Source organism: Zonotrichia leucophrys, chromosome 5 (assembly GCF_028769735.1).
Source record: "Zonotrichia leucophrys gambelii isolate GWCS_2022_RI chromosome 5, RI_Zleu_2.0, whole genome shotgun sequence".
Classification (NCBI taxonomy): Eukaryota; Metazoa; Chordata; class Aves; order Passeriformes; family Passerellidae; genus Zonotrichia; species Zonotrichia leucophrys.
This window is the reverse complement of record NC_088175.1, coordinates 14,903,544-14,927,944: the sequence shown is the minus strand read 5'-3', so window position 1 is coordinate 14,927,944 and position 24,401 is coordinate 14,903,544. Positions and strand designations below refer to the sequence as shown.

General features: G+C 38.2%; 1 long non-coding RNA gene across 1 annotated transcript; it reads right to left on the bottom strand.

Annotated features, from left to right (window-relative positions):
- Positions 1–390: 390 nt before the first annotated feature.
- LOC135448038 (uncharacterized) lies at positions 391–8,767 on the bottom strand. Its single transcript, XR_010440383.1, has 4 exons — positions 8,674–8,767; positions 5,640–5,766; positions 5,090–5,266; positions 391–673 (listed from the first exon to the last, which is right to left on the bottom strand). It is a non-coding gene; the product is annotated as an uncharacterized LOC135448038 (long non-coding RNA).
- Positions 8,768–24,401: the final 15,634 nt, after the last annotated feature.

Sequence of the window (24,401 nt, the reverse complement as noted above, 5' to 3'; positions counted from 1 at the left end):
GTATTTAGCACTGGGTGGGACAGAGACAGTCTTAATGTCTACCATTATACTGCAAGATAGTTATGAATACATCTTTGATATGTGCCTTGCATAAAAAACCCTCAAATCTAGAGGAATTTAAAGAAATTCCTCTAGAAGGAAAGGAGAATACAAAAAAAAAACCAAAAGGGAGAATATAAAAAAAGTAAAAAAAAAAATTAAGAAATCCCCAAATGAACCAAAAGAAACAAAAAATTCAAAAATTCAAAAATTTTCATCAGTTGGATGGCCCACAGAATTTCATTTGCTATTCATGGACATAGTAACTTCTCAATTCCTCCTGTTATGTTCTGGTTTCCAGTGTTTCAGGGGGAAGTCTGCATTAAAGAAATCTTTATTATAAATAATGATAGAAGAAACAGCACATCACTTTCTGTGGTAGCAAACCTTCAGTTTTTGTACAAAACTTCATTTAGATCTGAGCTACTTAAGACTGTATTTACTTCTTTAGCACAATATCTGAGCACCAAACAGAGTATTGCATTCTTGGTTCCTGGAGAGTGATCAGAAAGAGCATATTTTACATGATGAAATGAGTCACCCAGCTTTCCTTTCCCTCATCTTCTGTGGCAAATATGCTGATTCTTCTCTCCCTTATTGATTTGCTCCCTATATCTTCTCTCCTTTTGACATCCTGAAGGAGAAAACAAAGCAATCAGGTTAAAAAACTAAGAAAATTCAGTATGTTCCTTTCAACTTGTGCTTCATACACAATTTTGGTGACAATTTTACACATATTATCCAACACCAAAGACAGCCAGAGGTCAAATTGGTATTTAAACAGACATTCTAAATGGAAATGAGCTGCAAGTTATTTAAACACACTCCCTGCATGCAAATTTCACTCTCTGTAAAAAGAATAGAGAAGATGCCTAAAAACAAAATCTGTAAGTATTGATTCTTCTGAATACTTGAATGCAAATCTGGTACACAAATACTTAATTATCTCTTGCCCATCCATCTCACAATTAATAAAAAGGGGTATTTCCTTGCAATATGTGTGTCCCCTCTGAATTTCTGAAGTGATGGCACTGCCACCATTCCTTATGCTAATTCCTTAGCCCTGTAAATAGCAAGTTTTTACACTCTTCCTGTCCTATTTAGTTTTGCTTTGCTTAATTCAGCTTTTTATTTGTAGGCTGTAAAGGAGTCCCTATCCCAACACTTTGTGTGTTTGTTATTGATGCTCATGTAGTGTCTCCTGTCAGTTTCAGCTGCCATATGGCTGATAACTCCGTGACCAGTACCTGTTACCCTTTCCATCACAGCCATATGGGCCTCTCTGCCGCTGGCAGGGTAACATTCAGGTCCTTCTGCTCTGGGTGTGCCAGCTGTCTGACACTTCCCTGACCTCAGGGATATTTTTGCTTGAAGATGGGCTCCTGAAATAGAACCATCCCCTGAAAACACGCTCTGCATGTCTGAACACAATCTTCTGTCCCTGCTATTGCCCCTTTTGTGCCTGCTTTCCAAAAATACTTTAATAGCCAAACTTGCCAGCAGAGATGTTACAGGCATCCTCCTAGGAACAAACGCACACCATGTGTTTGCTGTAGCCTATCAAATCTGAACAGCACAGCTGGAATTTCAAATAGCAAATCCTTACAGATAAGTACTTGTGGATGAGCCATTATATTTAACTTGGAAATAAGCTTGAATAGCGAATTAATTCCACAAAATCATGATCTGCTTGTCAAGTCAGAAATGGGGAAAAAGGAGAACTTGTCAGCATATTCTTTAGAATATTTTTTCCTGTGACTGATATATAATGAAACTGTTCCAATAAAACAACACCAATATTAAGTCATTTGTAATATAATTACCTTTAAATCAGTCTCTCTATATGTTCAGTTTTCATCTTTTCCTAATTCTCTTTGTTCTTTTAGGTCTTTGTGTTAGGAAGTTTGGGGCTAAATACTTTATCTTAAATGCAATCACTGAAAGAACAGATAAAGAAGCTAATAACTCCTTGCTCTATAATGCAAAATTTCTGCATATGTGTCCTTTTCTTTCTCACATTCCTGTTTTCCATTTCAGCTGCAGACTCTATTCAGTGGCAGCAAATAAAGATAGAGCCTAATGTGGGAGAATATATTCCAAATCATTAGGGGCTCATTTTCAGCTCTTCAGTGAAGTTTATTGCAGCTCTCCACCTTCAGAAGGTAGTTTAAGATCTGTTTTGAAGACTGTCTCATTACTCAGTAGTATAATGAGAAGTTTTTTCAGCCAGCCGGAGACCTGGAAAAATATTTGAACAAACAGACTAGGAATTTTCATTGTTGAATGCCTTTGTTAAGGATATTTTCTAGAGGCACAAATGGAGAGAATGATTACATTCTAATGCAAGTCCATCACTATCACAGGTCTTCTTTGATCAAAGTTTCCTAAATCCTTTTTAGATAGAAATCAGGATTTGAGTTCAAGTGATACAATATTGATTTGCTGAAGTAGGAGGAGTGGAACTAAATGTGTTGTGAGGCAAGAAATGGCTACTGTGCTACTCAGCAACAGATAGTCTTGGATTTGTTGTATATAAAAGAAGAAATGGAGCAATCCATAAAAAAGTCTAAATTATTGACTCTTAACCTAGAACTGCTCCTATGAAACCTAGGTACAGAGTAGGGGATAAGACTGGAAAGATAGCAAGGTAAAAGGACTGAGCTACCACCCAGATCTAGAAAAGGATTTTGAAGGAGTCCTTCCAGTGTGTAGCATTTTTCACAGGTGGAGACACTTGGAATGGTATGGAATTCAGATTCTTTGTGAAAGGCATAGGAAAACCTGAGGATTTTCAAGTTACTTTTGGAAAAGTTTTATTTTCCCTGTAATACTCTGGAATAAAATCAATTTTATAGCAAATAAGGGTCGCTCAGACAGATCTAGACAGAGATCTCTTTCTATCTTATGAAGTATCTCGCTGTACTTTTTAACTAACCAGTCATAATTCTAACAGCTCCTAATTAAGCCCACTGAAAATGCTGCATTGAAATAAATCAATGACTACGCGTACAAACTTTGCTAATTATTGCTGAAGACTTTCCCCAAGATCTGTCAGAAAAAGCATCTCATAGAATCTTTCAACAGTTTAAGTGATTGTAGAACATTCATAAATTTTGTAAAATGCAACTTTTCTCTACTGCTTTCTGTACCCAAATCCTTCAGACAGAGTGATTAATTCTGCATCCGCCATGTGGTGTTATTAATTAATACAGTATAGAGAACAGTGGTGCAGTGTTGATTAATTTGTATTTTAGATGCATACATTTCTTATTTTCAGCTCACCTAAGAAATGCATTAATCAATCAGACAGGACTGATTTTAAATAAAGATATCATAGTTACTTCTGTTCCTTCCCCATTTACTAAATTTAGTGCTGCCATTCTTATGGCATTTGTTTCCTACCCACTATTTTGAGTTTAATGCTGAAATTTTATGCTTAGTGTTTTAGTGTAAATCTTTCTTTTTTCAGATATCAATGTCCAGAATAAGATAAGGGCATCAAAATGAAATTTAAGATGCTACAATGAAGTTCAAGCTTGCAGTAGTGAAAACTCCATTCAGCTGCCCTTTGATTTCACAAGTCTCTGAACTCTCTAAATATTCTGCCACTCTTTTTTATTTTCCCGGTACTGCTCACATTTGTTGTTTCCAATTTTAGTTAAGATTTTAAAATGTTTAATCAGTAATGCTTCCAAATTCTGGAAAAATTGTTATGATCTTGAAAGAGGAGAGAGGTAGGGAGGTTTCCTGTGTAGCCACCCAGCTTCATTACTATACAAGCTGTAAGTCTAGAACATTCTGAAAAATAGCTATTTTGTATTTATACCTCTGTCTTAATTTTGTATCCCTATCAGTTTGTTTTAAGAGAAATCTTCAGCTTGTGCCTCACATTGATTGCTGTATTTCAAAGAGAAAAGTAAACCAGGTAATTTGACTGTGAGGGTGAATTGAGGGGAAGACAGTTGTAATATGAAACAGCAACTTTGAAGCTCATAGGATCATTAAAACATCACAGTGCTTTAGCTTTCTATAATCTTAGAAGTCTAATAAAATAATACCATTTTGCTTTCACTGCTGCAATAAACTAAAATTAATGAAATTCTGGATGTTTTGGATCTTTGGTTCTGAGAAGCATCAAAAAGTCAGAATCTTCTAGAGACAGTATAATTGACCATAAAACTGTTTTAGAAGTTGCCAGAGCAACATAGTTAGGAACTGACACAGCCCTGCTTCCAGATGGTAGTGGCCAGGGTAAGAAAAAAAAAAAAGGAAGTCACATATGAAATGAAAAAATACTATTCAGTAGGTTCTTCTCACCAAGAGTCTTTGCTGCATTTCCCTCTAGCTACTCTCTGTGGACTGAATACATCAGACTCTTTAGTCCCACTAGGAGACAAAATCAAACACAGGCCTCTAGATTGTTCCAAATAGAATATTTTGGGTTGAAAGGGACCTTTTAAAGGTCTTTTATACCAGATTACCCAAGCCTTGTCCAACGTGGCTAGAATGTTGGCAGGAATGGGGCATCTACCGCCTTTCTAGGCAACCTATGCCAGTGTTTCACCACCCTGATCATAAAAAGGTATTTCCTTATAGCTAGTCTAAATCTGCTGTCTTTTAGTTTAAACCATTGCACTTGATACTATCTCAACAGGCCCTGCTAAAAAACTTGTCCCTGGCTTTCTTATACCCCCCTTTAATTAATGAAAGGCTGTAATAAGATGTCTCTGAAGCTTTCTCTTCTCCAGGGTGAGTGACCCCAACTCTCTGAGTCTTTTCTCATAGGAGAGGAAAGCCCCGTTTTTCTGCCCCTCCTCTGGACCTGCTCCCTGTCTTTCCTGTGCTGGGGATCTGAGAGCTGGATGCAGTGAGATGGTTTTAACTTAATCTGGGCTTCAGAAAGGCAACAAACTTCCCTGAGAGTCTGGCTAGCACATGGAGCAAAGGAATAAGGAGGAAGTGATCCCATTCTTTTTCAGGGCTACAAAAATATAATAAGAGGCAAAGTATGAGTGACTTAGCTCTTGAGACACACTAGGCACAGACTTACCAGAAGGCAACACCCAGTGTCTGACATTGACCTAAAAAAGATAGTGTGCTGGAAGAGGCAGACTCCTATATATGCTTTCTCTCTCCCTGCAGGTAGGTACATATTATCAAGATGGATTTTTATAATGTTTCCTTGAGGTGATTTGAAGTCTTCAGATGTCTGTCTTCTCCCCTGTACCTGTAATAATGGAGAGATTCTTAAAACAGACATTTATTGAGACTGAGAAGGGGGGAAATTGCTTGTTCTGGTTCACATGTTCCTAAAAATAGATATTAAAAAATTCAAATACCTCTTCTGGGATTTTCAGATGAAAAGGTTTCCATTTTACTTCTTAAATACTTATTCCACTTGTAAAAGTCAATTTTAATTATAGTAAAGTACCAAAAAATGATAACTTGCAATTACCAAACTGAAATATTTTGGAAGAGAAAATATTTTGTAATCAGCATTTTTCTTTTCAGGGTTGCAAACCCTCTTCCCACTCACTTCTAATTTTATGTAAGAGGTAATTACTCTCATCAATGCAGAAAATGTAGTTAGTCTAACTTACACATAAGTTCATTTTTCATCAGCGTTCTGCTGCTTGGCTACATCTTCCATCCAAAACTCCAAAAGTCAAGTGAAGTCTGGTGCAGGTTGTCTCTTGCACACAGTGAAGCCATCAGTAATGTTCTTTCCTGACATGAGGCAACATGAGCAAGTGCCAATTAATGTGTCTCTCAGTGACTGTAATGCACTGGTCATGGCTTTTCTAGTCAGGTTTACCCTTGTATTGCTCTAATGTGATCCTTTCTGATATAAGCCTTTGGAAACATAAACAGTACCTCTTGCATACAGGGAAATCCACTATTTCTCCATTAATACTGAACAATTCAGAGCTCACCATGAGTTGCCAGTTTAGATTGGAAAATGGCCTGGCCTGCCCTGTAGGTTCTTCCTCCTATTCTCACACTCTCCTTAACCCAAGGACTGCAGTCTCAGAACCCTGCTGTGTCTCCTGGACAGTTTACAAAATATGAGAAAAAGTGGGAGCAAAAAAAGAGGAGATTCTGAAGCCTTTCCCATTTTCCTTTCCTCCCATACATTTCTTGAATTTGGATTTGAATAACACTTACAGAGCTTTAATCCAACACTTCTTTCTCTGATTTCCTATGCTCTAATAACCAAAGGAGATGTATATGTGCTGGAAGGAGCCAGCCACCTGACCTCCCTTTCGGTCATGGAATCTCAGCTTTCCTTGTAATAAACTATCACTTTTAATAGCGAATGAGTTCACAAATAGCCATCAGAAAATCGTCCATATCAGCAGTCATTAACTGGTTTGTGTCCCCAGACACATCTCTCCAAGACCCATCACTGGCCAGGGGAGAGGCTTGGTGCTTTTTCATGCAAGCCTAGTGATGAATTATAGCCTGAGGGAAGAGAAATTAGAGCTAAGAACAGCCAGAAGCCTAATTCCTGTTGCTACAGCAAGTGTAATTATGAATGCATTTGTTTCTGAATGGTTCCTAAAGCTTAATGAAACATTAATTTGCTATGTAAGTCAAAGTTCTGAGCTTCACTATTACTGCCGAGTGACTGTCAGAAATTATTTGATGGCCAGTCTGTCTCCCAGTCAACAGGCACGAATGAGGCAATGGAGTAATTCTCATAAATACCCCAGCCTTAGCAGGGGCGCTTGGAATTGGCAGGGCCATGTTTAAACTTGGAAGTGGTTTGTATCCCTAGAAAGCTAAAGAAAATAGTGGTAAAGTGGATTAGAGTTTGCACAAATTCTGCTTTATCCCCAACCTGCCTATTCACTGAGGACTTAAATGCCAGAGAAATGACCAGACTTGACAAACCGAAATCTTACTCATTTCTATCAGCCATTCCCTGCAGGAGAAAAAAGTCCTGCTTCCAAAATTAGATTTTAAGAGCTTATTAGAAATTCAGAAAAACTGATAATTAGACTGAGTAGCTCCACTGCTGTCATTCATTTCCTACTAATCAGAGATGAGGGTATGATGAGGGATTTTTATGCTGTGCAACTCCGGATTTCCTATGACTATGTTATAGTTTTTGGCAAAATAAAGTGCCTTGCTGTTGCTCTGTTCTCTCTGGACTTGTCCCAGGATGCCCTTGTAACGAAAAAGACTTTGCAGGTTTTCTGGCTGTAAATTATTTCTCTGAATACTTGAATATGTACCATCATGTTCAGTCTATTCAGCTAATATAAGTGCCAGCACATATATCTCATTAAATAGTTCAAACTCAGCCTCTCTGAATCTAAAAGTCTTTTTGTAAGACTATGGGCTTTCAAACCTACACAATTTTTACCCTGGATATCTAATACTGCTGAAGGGTGATCTTTCCAGCACCTCTCTCACAGGGAATTTTTGCTGTTTGTTCTTAAATGAATGTTTATTCCATATGGAAGGGCAGAGTTGAAGTGTTTGAACATGTAATTACACTGCTCTTTAGTCTTGCCAATCAGGCTGCTTTCCAGATGCTGGCACAGCAGAAGTATAATCTTTTTCTCTCAGAATCACTGTGGATAATTTGATGCAACTTGGACGAGAGGGAATTTTTCTACAACTTGACTCAAAGATTACTTTCCTTGGAGGAGAGAATGAAGGAAGCAAGTTTAGCATATTGAGAATTGGAGACATTTGGGCACACATCAGATAAGCCTGACTCTCTTTTGTATGCTCAGCTTTGAAATCCTAGTTGTGAAACACTGTATATTTCTGTCAATAAGGCTTGTAATTCTCAGTGACAAATGGGATAAGATAGCTGCAGCAGTAACACTCGAGCTACAAAGCATCCTTTGCACTCCCCACAAAAGCATATAACCCTTAGAGGAAAGCAATTTCCTTTTAGACCTTTTCAAAACTCCAGTCTCTGCTCCCACAAAATATTTCACACAAATAGGTATTTCTGTGCTGGCAAAGCCCTTTTAAAATCAATAAAGCTTTGGAATATTGCTTTACTATCTTGCTGCAAAGAAGGACTCCATTGATTTTGGTGTAACATCTAATTGGGAAACTATGTACTATATATTCTTAAAATGAAGTATTGGTACCTGAAAGCACACAGACAAACTTTTGTGGTGGCAGAATTCCAGTCAGCACAGAATTTAAAGTCTTAATTTGAGCTATACAGGAATCAAGAAGAATTTATAAAAGTTTTGAACATTTTTACAAAAATTAAAAGAGTAAAGTATTTTACACAATTGTATGATGAATATCAGTTCTCCAGGACTAAAATGGACTATCTGGAGTTGGTAACACTGTATTTTGAGAAACAATAGCCTTAAACTGAGCTTTATCTTGATTTCTTTGATTCACCAAGATAGCTCACCTGTTCTAATAAAACACTATCTCAGTTATGAAGGTTTTATTTTGAAAATTTTCTATTTTAGCTGTATGGAAATGGCAAAGACAGGGCAATGTATAGTAAACAAGGTGCAGAATATGTATTCCGTACTATATACCCACTAGTCTGTCATCCCATATACATTTATAAGCCTTTGTAAGTACACTTGCTCTCATTACATGCTGTACATCAAAAACACACCCAGAAAAAATAAATAACTGTCTTACCATCTTCTTCATAGCAATTGTCCATAATTACCCTAATAGCATGCTGTGGGCTTGATTTTTTTTAATAGAGCAGATGGGATTCAGAGGAGCTGAGCCCCTTTAGAGGAAGGTCAGATGTAATTGAAATGTACTAATGATTAGTGGGTGTGACCATTCAACCTCTTTTTAAAACAAAATCAAGGGCTTTTTATATTAAGAAAATACAGAAGCAGTATTAAGCAGTATGTTTTCAGCAAAGGTTAAGATACGTGAAAGAGGTAATGGAGGCCTGGGAAATGGATTGTAGACAAACAGTGTGTGCTTGGGAAGTGTATAGCTGCAGAAGAAATAACCTAAGAATCTAGGGACTCTTTCAGTCTGGTGTTAGGTTAGTTCAGCAGAGCTGTAATGCTCTCAGAGTGGAATTAACAGGGTGGTGATTCAGGTATACTAGATTTAAACTGCAGAGCTTTTAAAAGCTGTATGCAATGCTTTAAAATATAGAATCAAAGACTCCAACTCTGAAATTCAGCATGCTGCAGTATCACTGCAGGCTTGAGCAGAGCCAGAGAGCTTAAGCATGAAGAAGTACCCTTGTTCTGTCACTGACTCTAGGTGTCACTGCACCTAGAGTGACAAAATGACACGTAAATGACACCTAGAACCTAAAAATTTTGTGGACAGATGTCTGTTTTGGATTCCTGGATGCTTTGCAGGATCTCAAAGAAATTTAGGCACCTCAGAGCATAAGCTGGGTGATGGAGCATGGTCCAGAGTGAGTAATGAGGAAACACTAAATACCTGAAAGGTCAGGGATGGCTATCTGGGTTTCTGCTTGATAATTCTTACTATAATTCTTACTATGCTACTCAACACCAAACCATAACAGTTTTAATTTCATGTGCTACTTTTTCATAGAACTAATCTGGTGGAGGGAATGTGGGGATAGAGGCTACTCCAGGAGGCAGCAATGTGGGAAGACACAGCAGGTGCTTCTGACTGTTGGTGAGAGGAGAAAAGAAATGATGATTGGCTGGGCCAGAGAGGGTGGGATGGTGCCATTTTTGTAGCTTCACAGTTAGAGATCTGATCCACTGTTGTGAAATACAGCCATTGAGTTAAATGTGGAAACTAGTTTATTTTGCTGTTTGGGTGTGCAATGCCTTCAATTATCTGGCCAAACATGACTCTTACAAATAATAGAAAGTGGGTGAGATTGGAGAATGATTTTAATTTGTTTTAGCTTGAGTTTTGATTTTGTTTGTTTAAAGACCATTTCAGGTGTTACCAGTGCTTGCAGAGTTATCAGAAACATAGTTTTAGATGTTATAAAGTTTTTAGTTTTGGTGAAGAGATGGAGGTGTTTTGAGACTATTTAAGCCTTTGCATTTACATTCTCTTTTAAAGTAAGATATATTATCAGAGCCAGCATACAAAACATGTTGTGCTAATGTTGTGTTCTCCAGGGCAAGGATCAGCCTTTTGCTGATCCACTGGAAATCCACTGGAAAAACCCAAAAGCTTTAAATAGGATCACTCCCATCCCCCATTTCCAGTAATGATATTAGACATTGCCAGAGGTCCAGGTGGATTATAAACTGGGATTTTTTTTTGCTGTTCTATTATAATTAAGTCAAAAAGCCAGTTTTAGCTGTACCATTATTTTTGCTATTAAGAAGAAAACACATCTGAAAGGAAATTTAGTAGAGCAAATCTGAAAATGAGTGACTGCTGAAAAACTATTTGATAATAGTCACAAACCCTCTTGAATCAAGAGAAGAAACAAAGCTTGATGGGACTTGAGAACAGAGGCATGTGTTTCCCCTGTGTACCTGCCTCCTTTGGTAACTTTATTTTCTTGGCTTTGTCCATGTTGCTGGCTCAGATGTCATGTTCTGCCTCTGGATTGGGCTCTGTGTGTTTCTACCACAGTCAAAATGGAAACAGTGAACTGGGCAGTGAACTGTCTCTGTTCTGATTAATAAATATCATGATCACTCAGAGTCCATGTTATGTGATATAACTACTTTAAATGACCTCCTTTTCCTGCAAGGGGCAGCCATTTCTCTTCTGCTTTTCTGCACCTCCCAGCATGTTGCCTGTATTCATATGTGTGGAATGTGTGTACAGAAGAATATTTTCCTCTCTGGAAGCTGCTCCTCTATTTATTCAAGAGGGGGAGGCATAAACTGAGCCATTAGTGGGAGAAATAGAGCCTGAGCACACAGCAGCAACCATTTTTTAATGAGTCTATTTGTACTGGGCCAGCAGGCAGCCCTGACATTGAGTCAAACCTGAGAGTAGGTCTGGCAGCCAGCCAGCATTCTGCTGAGAAGAAGCTAAATTATGCATCTTATTTAGCACATTTATTAAAAGATCTTCTACAATTCCAGGCAAAGGTCCCAAAACAAATGTTACTATCATTTAAAAGCCTTGCAGTTGTGAGCTACATTAAATACATTACAATTCCCCCATAATAGCTTTCTGGTGTTGGCTGAGCTTCATCTCTCGCTGGTGCTTCATAAATTGTTATGGTAGAGAGATATTAAGGGGAGGGAATTCTCCCTGAGCTAGGGGTGTGGGGGAAGATAATTGGTGCTGGGGGTGCCCAGTGCTGTCCTGACTTGGAGCAAAACCTGGCATTGCAGCCCTGGCTGCTCTGCTGAAGAGCAGCTGCCGTTTGTGTCAAACAGCGCAGAGACTGCTGCTGACAAATCTGACACACACATGCTGAGTGACCTCAGGCTATCACTGTGGGGTTATGCATGCTCTCTTTGAAACCCTCCTTCCCTTTTTTAACTTCTCAGGTTTGAGTTTATAAAAAATACCTTGTGGAGAACAGCTTACGCCTCTGCAAGTTTTCCAGTGCTGTTTTTTAAGCATGGAGATTCTGCCTAGGGAACAAGCTTTTTTTCCAAGCCTAGCTCCAACATGATTGGCTACATGTTTTAATTGGACATCAGGCAGCTGTATTACAGGAATCTTTCTCTGACTGGAACTGCAGCTACTAGGGTACTGTTACACTGTGCTGAACCTTTTTTTTACAGCTTAAAACCATCAGAGCTGAGGATCTCACCTTATGACTAGAGTTTAGCAGTACATTGTTCTGACCAGCACTTCCTCCTTCATGGTCCCCTAGAGCTGTATTTTGCTTCTCAGCAGCTGTGTTCCTCCCTTAGCAGGTGAGTAGCTCTCACAGGTGTTACTGGCTGGCCTTTCATCATAGGCACTGCTTTATGCATCTCTGACTGAGCAATACTCGGTGAATCTGGATCTTGACAGGGCCTGTGTATAAACCCTGATTTGAATTTCCAGCCCTTTAAAAAGCCTTTTCTGACCAACCTATATCTATTTTTTTATCCAAATGATCTCTTTAGAAGGGTATATTAAAGTAATGTTCCCTTGAGATGGAAAGAAGTCAGTGGATAGAAATTTAAAAACTGATCCAAATGTAGTGGAAGCACTCCAGGAAAACTCTCTTCCTCTGTGTAGTTGTTAAAAAGTGAGGTAAAAAGTATGGCATCACTGTTTGGAGTGGGAAGAATATCCAGACAACAGCATGTTACTACTCACCAAGTCATCAGACTTCTTACATAAAGGCTGATGCAGGTAGCCTGGAGACAAATTGGCTTTTTGCAGTAGTGTATGTGGGACATATGGGCTTCATGTCACAAATTCCTATTTCACTTCCTTCCTAATGTATAATGTTCAAGTTTGCTTCTTTTTTTAAAATATATATTCAATTCTCTGTTCAGTTGATAAGAGTATAAAGCACAGGCACATAGAGAACAAAGGAAAGAATTAACATTTATCCTTAGCACTCCAGGTATTGTAGGTGGGTCTGATTGAGCTGCCGATTGTAGCAGCTGCAAGGTTGAGGTTCATATATTATTTAAAGGTCAGTTCCTTTAAAAGACACAGTTTTCAGTTGTCAGACTTAACAATGTGGTCTGAACTGTTTCCATGCTGAATGTCAGCTTGATGCAGATACAGTTCTTGAATACACTATCCTAAATGTCTCTGTGTTTCTTGAGAATGACAATAGGGAGAATGTAGTTTAGTTGTTTTAAATGCCATGCTGCTTTGAACTCAGAAATTAATGTTTGGCTTCCTGAGAAAATCTTCGGAAACATTTGCTTATCTTCTACAGATTCTGCGTAGAAATTTGCAGCTAAATTCTGTGTCTGCAGTGAGAGTATACCTCTGAGAGATGATCAGAACTTCATCTATGACTGTGACTTTGAAATGCTGCAGTCAATGTCATGTCTAGATGCAAACACTTGATGCAAACACTTGAAGTGACTTTAGAACATTAATTTGTGGGCAGCCTAGCTGTCAAAAGGCAGCTGGGAAGTGAGGCAATGAAAGTTGTCCATGCAATTAATTTCCTTTTGTTAGATGCATGTCAGTATCAGAGACACTGAAGCACTTTTTCTGGTAGTAAGGTTTCTGCCTCATTTGGAGCACAGAACTTTATGCTAGGAGTTTTCTTTGTAAAACTTTGAAAATACTGGAAGGTGGTGAGCAGAAGAGAGAGGAGAGAGTAGGGAAACCAGTGCATGGTTTCTTGGTTATGGCAGCTAATTTCTACCTGAGGAAGTGGTTCTGTCTTTCTAGGTCATTCAAAGCAAGGACAAATTACTTTTGTCTGAATAATGAAAATTTGGTTTATTTTACTTTCAGAATGCCTTGATTGAAGACTCAGAAATTTCACAGAGGAGTTGTTAAATGACAAGTTGCAGGAAAGGACTGTGGAAATTGTGCTAGGTGAATATTCACAACTGCGTATTTGAATAGCACTGAATTCTGAATGAGTAATCTAGCAAATCAGAGGCAAGAGCCATGAAATGTCTTAGATACCTGAATGCCACTTAGAGGTGTCCATGCTCACCTTCTAGTTACTAACTTCATCAGCCACAGGACTGTTCTATACTCAGGAATTTAGGGTACACTTCATATCTCAGTCTGTCTTCCTTGTGCTAGCTCTTTAAATGTGGGATGTTTAATCATTCAAAGTGGGGCTGTGTTTATTCATTCAAACTAGGCAGTTTTTAATTTTGGGAACCCAAATGACTCACTCTAAATTATTCTGGGTAGTAGTCTCATGGCTTATTTTTAGTAATTGTAAAAGTAAGTGTCAGAATGTTTTTAATTGTTGCCTAATTTAGGTTCCCTGGAGGCTAAATATAACTTCTAATAAAGTAAAAAATAAACAGGATACCTCTAAAGACCCCCTAGAAGAAAGTTACTGAATGCATGGCCTAAGGACTGGTAAACCTCAATGAGAATATTATTTTCTCTTTTCAAAGCTCCATGTTTAACTGACTTCATTGCCCACAAATGCAAGAAGGGAATATGCTGAATTAAGGGCTTGCTTACTGGCCTTCTCTGGTGTGCTGTGGGCACCATCCGGCCTGTGAATATGACCTTACAGGGTGAAAGTATAATTTTAGATGTGGGCAGTTTTTCATAATAGATATTAATGATTTTCAAGATTGTTAATTTATCAATAAAGCAAAAAAATTAATATACCCTAGCAAACATTAAAATATATCAGTTATGAATCCTAGGAGAATTGCTGTGTGTATATGTGCCGCTCTTTGAATTATATAACTTACAATTATACATATATAGCTATATATAGTTATATATAGTATAGTATATATAAAATATACAGTGTATATATATGCATAGTTTGTATATAACTAGATACTATATATAGCTATATACTATATATATTACATATATATTATGTAACTATATAACTATATATGTATATAACTATATAGTTATATATATACGATACACTTATATATTAATAATTAGGTTTATTAACAGTGTTAATATAACTTACTCAAGAACCTTACTGATGATTTACCTTAGTTTCCACAGGAATAATCAAAGTTATTAGTGTGTTATTTGAATTCTATGAGTAGGTTTTTCACAAGCCTTGGCTGACTTTTATCTGATTACACACTTTGTAGACAGCATTGAAGATCCAGACAAAATGGTACATAACAAAAATTCAATTAAACACTGATTTCAGAAATTGTGTGTGATAGTATATAAATCACAGGATGAAGCTGTCCAGGTTCAGTGCTGACACTTAGGAGCACTCTTTATTGCTTCTCATGATTCTAAGGCTATTGTGGACTGCTGGTGCTTGCATTTCAGCTTTTTTTTTCTCATATGTGAGTCAGAGAGACATTTCACATGCTAAAGATGGAATCCTTGTGACAGCATGATCATCCGCCTCCTCCAAGTGCTGCAGCGTGGCTGTGCCATGCATTAAATAAATGACTAGATCTTTGTAATGCCAATGTAACTTTATGGGTGAGGATTATTTGTATTTATAGCATCCATAAAGCAATTTATAGTCCTTCTGCTGCCTGTTATTTTGTGCTTTTGAGCAGAAAGAGTGGACTGCAATGACTTGAAATGCAACTCAAGTGTGCTTCAAAGGTTGAAAGGCTTTCCAGGTCAAAGGCAGTGAATGTGAATAGCAGTAATAACTACTCTTTTTTTCTTACCTTGTATTTAGAGCTTTGCCTTTGGGCTGTTGATCTCCTTGGGGAGAGCAGATGTTAAGCATGCCTTGAAGCATGCATGTTTTGTAAATCTGCAAATCAGGAAATGGAGGTGCTGAGGTGACATGCTGTATCACCTACCAGACTGTGGTGCTAAAAGCAGAATATAAGTCCCCAAGTCTGTCTGAAGGTGCTGCTTAAAGAGTTCTGATTTAATCTTTGAAAATCTGGATGAACTGCTACTCTAAACTAAATTTGAGGTTTAGTGGATGGTCACAGTGGGGAGTCTGAGAACAAAGGCAACATATGTTGAAAAAAGGGACAGAATTGTTCTTGGTGTTTGATCCTTCCTCTACCAAGGGAGATGGTGCCTTAACCTCCTCATAGAGGGTTAAAATGCTGTCTGTGGTGGTGTGCATAGGTCTTCACATAGATACAAGGACAGAACAATAGGAGAAAAGGCTGAAGGAGCACTTCCTGCTGGTGCAGCCTCACCTTGTGTCCTGCAGGCAGTTTTGGGTGCCACAATATAAAAATAAAATTGAGCTGGTAGAGAGTGTCCAAAGGAGGGCAGTGAGGATGGTGAAGGAGAAGAAGCTCTATGAAGAGCAGTGAGGTCACTTGATCTGTTCAGCCTGGAGAGGAGGAGACTGAGGGGAGACCTCACTGCAGTTACAGCTTCCTTGTGAGGGAAAGAAAGGAAGACACTGATCTCCTCTCTCTGGTGAGCAGTGACAAGATGTGAGTGAATGGCCTGAAGTTGAGTCAGGGGAGGTTTAGGTTGGATATCAGGAAAAGGTTCTTCACCCAGAGGCTGGGCACTGGAACAGGCTCCCCAGGGCCGTGGTTACAGCACCAAACCTGGCAGAGTTCAAGAAGGATCATGACAATGCTCTCAGGCACAGGGCGTGACTGCTGGGGTGTCCTGTACAGGACCAGGGGTTGGACTGGATGATCCTGATGGCTCCCTTCCTACTCAGTATGCTCTGTGACTTTCTGAAACTGGGGAATGGTAACTTACCACAAAATGATTGTCTGTTGGTTTAACAACAGCCTCTCCAGTTCTGCTTATTAATGTTAGCTAAAAATACACTGTGCCTCTGTAAACACGCAGAGAATAGCACCTGACAGCAAGAAGTTAAATACTTTTCTCATTTTGGCATCGAAATTGTCTCCAGAGGGCACATTAATCAAAAGGGGTGGGAGGTGTAAGAATAAGACTATAGCATCATTAAAACGTAAAACAAAGTGTCCTATACTAATCTATTTTTTTCTCCAGAGAGCAATACTAATCCATTCACAGAGCTATATTCCTGAGTCACACTTCAGTTTATTTTCTAAACTGTAAGAAAGTTTAAGAAGACAATGTACACTGCAATGGTAATTCAAGAACTGAAAAACTGCTACAGAAAATGAAAATGAGTCAAATGTCCCTGGTTAAAAAAAAAGCAAAATCCTAAAGCCCTCTGAGATACAACAAGAATGTCTCTTGGCATATTTTGTTGGCCAGGGATATTTCATTATGGAAAACACTTACAAATTCTCTGAGGATAAATACAGACTTTGAAATCCAGTAGGCTATTTAGCAATAACTTTTTTCTTCTTCTGATGTGAGTAGAGAGCAAAATTTGTGTCTGCTGCCTGTGTCTGCTACAGCTAATTTTTCAATTATATAAATAACTAACCTGCCAAAACTAATTACTTCTCCTCAAATTCTAAATACAGTATTTCTCCTCCCCCCCCCCCCCCCAATCTGTCTTGCTTTAATTATTTTTGCATCAGTTGTCATTTTAGGAGCTGGTTTGGTCCAAAAAGGGATGGTTGTATATGTCTTGCTATTTTAATTTAAGTAATTATGATTGCTGCTTATTTTTTTCTTGGTATCTGGAGGCAGAAATGGAGTGGATGCTCATATAACAGTGCTCTTGATTTGATAGATAAGAAATTGTTCTAATCCAACATTACCTGGTAAAAAATTACAGCAGAAACACTCAGCCCAGAGTTTGAAAACTGGTGGGTTGATTTATAGGAATTAGCTTTTCAAACACCATTTCAGTCCATGGGATTATAATACCTGGTGCACAATTAGTCTGCAGAAAGGCTGATTCATGAATGCATTGCCTGGCACTGTTGGTTAACCATGCAAAATTTAAGTATCAGAGATATCAGTGAACTACATAATCTTGAGTGTGACTAACTCTTGGTGGATTTCATGAAAATATTTATGCTTTTACAGAATTAATATCATGAAGCATCCAAGCAATGGTGTGATCTTACACTTTTTATCTGTTCCTTCTTCAGGTTTCTTCAGATTTAGGGTTGTGCATCTGTTTTACAACACTGCTGATATAAGCATGTATAATCTGCAGTACTGAACTCTGCACAGGACATTTGAGAAGAAAGTTTACCCAGCAGTTCTGCAAGGTACTAGCAATAGCCCACCCCAGGCAAATCTAGTTTTGTCTTACTGCTTTCATTTAAACAGGGTTGAACTTATCTTTCTTATACTTATGGCAAGCAGCTGATGAACTAGCTGTGAGGGATTTTGTGGTGGTAGAAAGGGCACATTGTTATTCTCATCCATTTCAAGCTAAATCTCTCTAAATGAAGTAATTAAATGAGCAGAGAAGGCCAGTTGGAATTCAGCATGTATATGCCATATTTCCAAGTTGAGTGCCGAGGTAGCAGGTCCACAGCTGCTGTAACTACAAGGATGAGTTATCTTTGCAATTCTACACTCGTGTGTAGGACAGGTTGATATCAGTGCACTTTAACCTGCTTCCCTCCTGGAGAGGAGAGGGCCAGGCTTGCATGTCTTAGTCCAGATGGTGACAGCAGTTTTCTGCAGAGACCTTCTAAAATGAAGTGATGAGGATTATTCTGTTCTGGGTCACTGTTGCAGGAGACATTCAGGGAACTAGAGGATATTTAAGGTCCTGTCCAGTGCAACCTCTTCTCTTCAACTCCCATCTCTCTGCTTTCCTTGCACATCCTTGCCCGCCTCACTTCTTATCCTACCTTCTCTTCAAGGATATTCCTAGGCTGAGTAACCCTTCCTGTGTTAGACTTGCTAGTCTGTTTTTTTAACAGCACAGAGATCTATTTGATTTGGGAATGTTAGATGGACCTTTGTCTTGTGTTGTAATTTGCCATAAAATCTATATGTTCTTGTCTAATTTCAAAAAGAGCTCTTCCAGTGTCATTCTGCTTCACCAAGGTCAGTTCTGTCCTGCAACCTCAGGACACTTATGGAGGTGAAATCTTATTCAACCACAAGTCAATTGAAGTTCTGGAGAAAAGACTTCACCTTAACATTTTGACACTAAATAACATTCTTCCTGTTTACATGACTGAAAACAAATGTCATTTTCTGCTCTATAAAGTGTTAGCTGTGTTTTTAATACCAAAGAATATATTTTTTCATGTGTCCTGTGGGAACACTCTGTCATGTCTGGAACCCTCATTTCTCAATTGAGAAAGATCCTGAGAAGATCCTCAAAATACATCTTTATTATTATCCTGTTTATCTCCAAAGAGTGTTCATTAATCCATTTATATTAAAAGGCAATTTCATAAATACTTTTGCTAAGGCACCTTGTAGCTTACATTATTTGTTTCAAACAAAGTTTTGTGTTACTTCTTTTCATACAAGCAAGCATACACAATTTATCTTTCACATATATATTGTAAACAAACCCATTAATGATTTTATCACATGTTCTGGTATTTCCCACGTGAACAGATGTGCTTTGCTATAGCCTAAGTAAGCTACAAAGTTAAAATCGAATACATTTAAATTTTTTCACCTTAAGCTGCATACAGTCACTTAGACTATTATTTTTAACTTTTAATAATCTAGTTTGGATTTTTGCCAGTAGAAAGAGCCTTTTTTGATTTTTAAATACTACTTTGTTTGGTCAACTGAAGAAGTAGTTCCACTTTTCCTTAGGATTTCCTATTTTTTAATACCTTTAGTTCTTGACATTGAGTTGAGGTCTGTGGTAAACCAGGGACACTGACCATCATTGTGTGGCACAAGGTACACAGGCCACCTTCAACTCTTCAATTATCAGTCTATTGCTGCAACATTTTGGTTGATAAGACAGCATTGCAAAAACCAATACCCATCTCCATGAATTATTTAAAAATAGATATTTTCCATGTATTCTTAAAAAAAGAAAAAAAATCAGTATCATGCTAACTTTTGGAAAAACTTGCAGTTTAGTCTTTTCATCATGGATTTCATCATGAGCAGATTTGCAACAGCAAGGATGGTTTTGAGAACCTTGTGACTGAAATTATCTTCATTTTCTCGGCAGCTCTTATGGGTATACAGTGTACGAAATCAACACTAAAAGTGGCCTTCATTATGAGCTTAGAGTGGATTTGAGACTGTGCCAGGATCCCTGCCCCACTAATAGCTTGTTCCAGCAATGGAATAAACAGTTCTGTAGCAAGTCCTTCAGATAGATTGCTCCTCCAGATGGGATACTCAGGTTTGTCCTTGCTGATTTTGTTGTCTGTATCAGTTCACTGCTACCTTAGCATGTTAGAAGGACTTGCTTTTCTGTGTTTCAGGACAGAAGTAGTAACAAGAATCAGTTCAAAAGAGCCAAACAACTTCCTTAATGTCATTGAGGCAGTAGTGGAAGTAAATTGACAAAAAAGGAAAAAAACTGAAGGATATTGTAAGCTGAGAATACAGTCTGCAGTTACTGATCAAAATAGAGACACCAGTGATGAGAGGGAACTGTTGGCTTACTCTGTTCTAATGTGGAGAAACTCTATTTCTTAGAGCATGTGTTTCTGACACAGTTACACTATATCAAATTGTTCTCTATCACTCAACCATCATCAAGGCAGGAATTAAGAATGAAGTTTAGAATTCGGCCCTTGATTGATATGATGGCTTGGCTGGGATTTGAATTACTGTATCTCTTTGCCAGTCCCAAATGGACCCAAAATATGTTCCAAGGAAAAATGATCCTACTCTTACCTCATTCTGAAGCCCAGTTCTGCTTTTTTCCCCCCTAGTCATTAAAAAAATATGCATGTGCTTGCTTCAAGGTCTACTCCATAATTTCCTGAAGTATGAATTTTAGAATCCATTTACTTCCGCTGTGCTTATCCTTATATGTCATGCATGTGATGGGAGCCTGGTGTCTGAGCATTTCTGAAGTAAACAGAAATTTATAGTACTCGTGTCTTTACACGCATATGGAAGATTTTGCAGAATCAGGTCCTGTGATACTTATTTATATACTCCTTGTGCTCTCATACTGCATTCCAAGCAGATGGATAAATAAAATCCTTATTTGGATCCTGGAGGTAGTCTCCGTGTCCCACAGGAAGAGTCTGCAGACACATGATTGCCATAAAGCTGAGGGCTGCACATCCAGGAAGAATGCAAATCCCACAAGAAGATGATCTTTCCTTGTCTGTAAAAATTCTTTAATTAATGCATAATGCATAATTCCAAAGGGCTTGTCAGACTTCCCAAGGCCAGGTGTGTGCAGCACTAAGAATCATAACAGGCCTTGGATATTCTCTCTATGTTTCGCGATAGGCATCTGACGTATTTGAAACCTGACAGTTGTCAGGGTCTCATTGCTACAACCAGAGCACATCATCAATGACTGTGGGTTTATTACTGGACCCATCAGGCTTATATTACATATTCTGTCTTCTTAATTGTTCCAGTCAACAACAAAAAGAAAATAAACAAAACCTGACTGCATGTGTCCAGAGGCTGAGACCCTCTGCAGTACCATGACACTGCCAGCCTGTGAAAAGGGTGAGGTTTAATCTGAACCAGTTAATCTGAAACTTGCCCTGTGGTAGCTGCCTAGCTGTGTGCAAAGTCACAATAACAATACACAAATAACAATATTCCTGATTTGTTCCTTGCCACAATTTGTATTTGTCAGTCTGGAATTAGTCAGATAGTGCAAAAGTCTGTTCATCTTGCTGAGCATCACTTGATTGTATTTAAGATGACTTTTCACCATGTAGTCCCTCCCATAGAGTTCCCTGCATTATTTCCTGAGCAATCCTCTTACAGAATAGGATTGTTCCTTCAGACTTTAGAATATTATGTGGTAAAATTCAGTAATTACTGTGAGGGTTGCTTGGACATAACTGTATGAAATGTGATTTTTATTTTCTGTTTCGCATATTGTCCTCCTCTCTAGGAGGAAACACCTGCTATTTTTCAGCTTGTCTTTCATTGCTTCATATTGAAGTCAAGGTAACTCAAGTAATGAGTAGCAGCCGTGAAAATATAAGAAAGATGAAACCTGAATTCTGACACATCTTTTTAAAAATTCTTTTTCAGATAGTGTGTTGTATCTGTTTTTCAATTGGTGATTCACACCAAGCCCTGTATCACCTCTGTGCATCCTGTTGCTTCTCATTGTGTTGTCCTCAACCATTCCCTTTGCTGTCTTCTCTCAATGTGTGCTGGTATTTGTAGTGAAAATCAGTTCATGCAGTGAAATGAAGAATGATTCTGCTAGCCCCAAAGGAGCAGTCAGCTCTTCAAATTTGAGTTTAAGAAATTTCAGACAAATGTGTCATTTTGCCCCAGGGACACTTGAGAGAGCTTTCAAGGCCATTCTTGAAAAGTGTGAAAACAAAAGCAAATGTGAATGTCATAAGAGGGAGAGATTTGCAGAAGAAAAATATATTCTTCCTGATATTATGCTGGCTTTTGGGCTTCTAATAGTTATCAACTTGAAGTGTGCTCAGATTCAAAGCTCCTAACTTTTGTAAAAGGGAGAAAAACTCAGCAAGGTACCCTTTTCATGGAAAAATAGAGACTTCAGCTGTCCCATGGCCAAATATTTAATTTAACATAGTGAGACCTGTAAAGCCAGAATATTGCATGCATTTCTCATTGATGGGGGCTTTGCCAGAGATTCAGAAACATAGTTTGTCCCTTGATTTATCATTCAGATGTGTTATTTTAGGATGTGTGAAAAAGACTCTGATGCTTTCACAAACCCTGAAGTAACAAGTTTAATGTCATATACTAACATATGTTGTTTCACTTTAATCTAATGATGTTTCTTAATTTTTCCTGAAACCTGATTGTAAGGAGCAGTTTTCTTACTTTCCTTACTGTTACATGGGTTAGGTGAGCTACTCTGTGGGTGGTTTATCCACACTTTCAATCGCTAAACAGAGCTCAACGGTGATGTCTTCAGGTGATGTGTTCCATCAGAAATGGGATCACAAAATTCCTTTTCTCTCATGTTGCCATAATTCGCCCAGAGTCAGAAAGATGAAAAGACAAAGTAGTCTGTAAAATTACCTTGTTGATGTAGTTTGTAAGGACAGAAATGTAATTTCATTAAATTTGTCACAGAGAGTTTCTTTCCTGTTTCCAGCTTTGATAAAACAGTCAGGTTCAGAAAGAGTGGCACTTCTGTGGTTTTGCTAAGATTCCTCAGTTGCTGCATTTTTAATAGGTTTTCTGCCATATCACATATCTGCCATATGTGAAATTATTGTGTTCCAGTGAGCCTACTAGTTTAGAAATGGGATATGAAATTCTTCAGGTCCTGACTCTGTGTCTATGAATCCATTTTTGTAATGAAATGTTTCTACATGTCAGCCTTACAGAGAGTGACCTGCATGAAAGAGGTGGCTTAAGTCAGAACCAGAACTAGTTGGCTGATAACAGCATTGCATCAACCATTAGAATGCCATTTAGCAGAATGCCATTTAGCAGAATGCCCAGCTGAGAACTTAATGCCAAACAGAAAGGTCAACTTCTGCTTCACTCTCTATATTCTTTATAAACAAAATGCCAATTGCAATGAAAGGTCGCAGAGCCATTTCCAACCTGGTGTTTCTTTGAGGTGAGAGTGGCTGCTAATGAGGCTTATTTCATTGGTTCTACATCACTCAGAAAATGGTTATAAAGCAGTTTGGATTTACATGGATGTCAAATCCAGATCTGTAAAGAGGTTTGAACAGCTTCTGAAGCCTCCGACTACTTAAATCTGTGACAAGATGAATTGCATTGGTACTGATGGTTTAGGGGTACTTTATGGAGAGCAATACAATTTGCTGTTACATCAAGGCTGGTATGACCAATATCTTCTAGTGAGGAGACGTTTTCTGTTACTGGTGCTTGGAAACAAAAGAAAGAAGGAGGTTGCCTGTTTCAGGGGTCTTTTTTCTCATTGCAGTGAAGAATGAGTGTGTCATATCAGGAACAGCAGTATGTGAGGTTTTCACAAATTTGTTCATTATTGTAGAGGTGAATTTCTTATCTTCATGGTAAAAGATTATTCCCAATGAGTGACAATGTTCTCTTCAAAGTGCTGTTGTCATTTAAACTGGTTTATATGGCAGATTTTGTTGACTTTCTTGTTTAGCATAGTAAGCTCTCTTTAACAGGCCTTAAACACTGCTCCGAGTAGTCAGAGGAGACTGATCATAGTAAATAATACTGAATTGACAGTAGAAGTATGTAAAAATGAAATTGGAAACTCATTAGAGGATTTTGAAGGATTTATATTCAGTTTTTAAATGAAAAATGAGACCTTAAAGATTAGTCATATTTCTGGGTAATAGCTAATGGACAAATACAAGGAGGCTTGTGGAGAAGTTATTTCTTGTTGAGACATTTCTAGTCTCATACAGCTTATTTAAGGAGTGGAAAGTTCCTGTTAGTGACTAAACCTTTGTTTGTTCTTCCCTAGATTAAATCAGGAATTTTACTGAATTCTTCTCTTCATAAACCTTGGGGTTGCTCCCAAGTCTAATACCAAATAAATGCACAACTAAGTTGCTGTGGACTGAGAACAAACAATTCTGTGTTGGATCCAGGAATATACAGAGCTCCTGAAAAGAAAAGTGATATATATTTTTTTTGTGTATGTGTGTTTGAAGAAAGGCACTGTTATTGAATATATATCACAGCAACCCCAAGCTGCCTGAAGAAGGGACATGTCAGCTTCACTTCTTGATTTGGAAACAGGTTGAGAAGGGATTCTGGAAGAATCATCTGTTTAGTGATACAGGCTGCTGTATCATGTAAGTACCTTGCTAGGCACGTAATTCCTGCTGTATTTTCATTGTTCCCCTCACAAGAATGGCCTTGAGCATGGGAGGGAGGAAATGGATGACTGCTTGCTTTTTTCTGGAATAGCACAAAAATGTTTTCTAATGTTTAAAATATATATAGGAGCACATTGCTAACCAGCTCCAGCC